At 63.7% G+C, this 947-nt stretch overlaps 1 protein-coding gene across 1 annotated transcript in view; it reads left to right on the top strand.

The window, feature by feature from the left end:
- The window catches only part of LOC104529744 (thrombopoietin receptor-like), a gene marked incomplete at both ends in the record, with an annotated part of 3,944 nt that overhangs the window by 1,154 nt on the left and 1,843 nt on the right, over positions 1 to 947 (top strand). The gene's annotated exons all lie outside the window — the stretch shown is intronic.

The following is a 947-nucleotide window of genomic DNA, read 5'->3' as shown; positions in this document are numbered from 1 at the left end:
GTTGGTGTGAGGCCTGGGGTGGGGGCAATGGAGTGCAAAAAGGGAAGAGCAGGTGGGAGAGCTGTGGTCTGTGGAGAGGGAACATGGGCTGGGGGAGGAAGACAATGTTGGGCTGGGAAAGGAGGAACAGGACTGGGGAATCAGGGCAAGGGAAGGGACAGGGAGAGCAGAGGGACACCAAGAAGGTGGCAAGGACATTTGGGGACTGTCCCTCAAATGGATGGGCTCAACTGACAGCACAGAGGGGTGCATAGCAGAGAACAGATGCACTCAGCACATGGAGCAGGGACAGGCACTTGCAGGGGACTTGTTGTGGGGTCCTGCATCTGGGGGCAGCCCCTGGGGAAGGGAGCACATCCCAGGAGGAGGAGGAGGGCTGGAGCAGGTCCCAGGGCAGAGGCAATGGGGGAGAAGGGAGTGCTGGAGCACTGCTGGAGGCACCAAGGCCACCCCTGTGCTTCACACATTTGCATCTTGGGGCTGTCCCCTTTTCCCTGACAATGGGAGCAGGCACCCATGTGCCAGCAGAGCCACCAGTGCTTGGGATGGAGATGCTGCAGGGTGTCATGCTCCAATTCATCCCTGCAACAACTGGGAGGGTGGCTTGCTAAGTGGGGCACAGAACCACGCAGTCCTCAGGCTGGGGTGGGAGCATCCCCCCCTGCTTAGGACCACACACTCCCATCCCAGCCCCGAGGCCCTTTCCCTCTCTCGGGGGCACTGCTCCTCCTTATCACACTTCCGCGCGCCTTCCGGCGTGAGCAGGGCAGGGGTGCTTCCCCCCGATCGCCGGGGCCAGGCCCTGAGCCCCCTCTGACCGCAGGGCTATTTCGGGATGTTTGTTTGTCCCAAAGGACCCCGCGTGCTGGTGGGGGGGAGAGGTTGGGACCGTCGGGCAGGGAGCCACGCTGCCACCCAGGACCCCGGGGCGCGGGCGGGGCCGGGCC

Source organism: Antrostomus carolinensis, unplaced genomic scaffold (genome assembly GCF_000700745.2).
Source record: "Antrostomus carolinensis isolate BGI_N321 unplaced genomic scaffold, ASM70074v2 scaffold32018, whole genome shotgun sequence".
In the NCBI taxonomy this organism is placed as follows: Eukaryota; Metazoa; Chordata; class Aves; order Caprimulgiformes; family Caprimulgidae; genus Antrostomus; species Antrostomus carolinensis.
The sequence above is the reverse complement of the archived record's forward strand: the minus strand, read 5'-3'. Positions and strand labels throughout refer to the sequence as shown.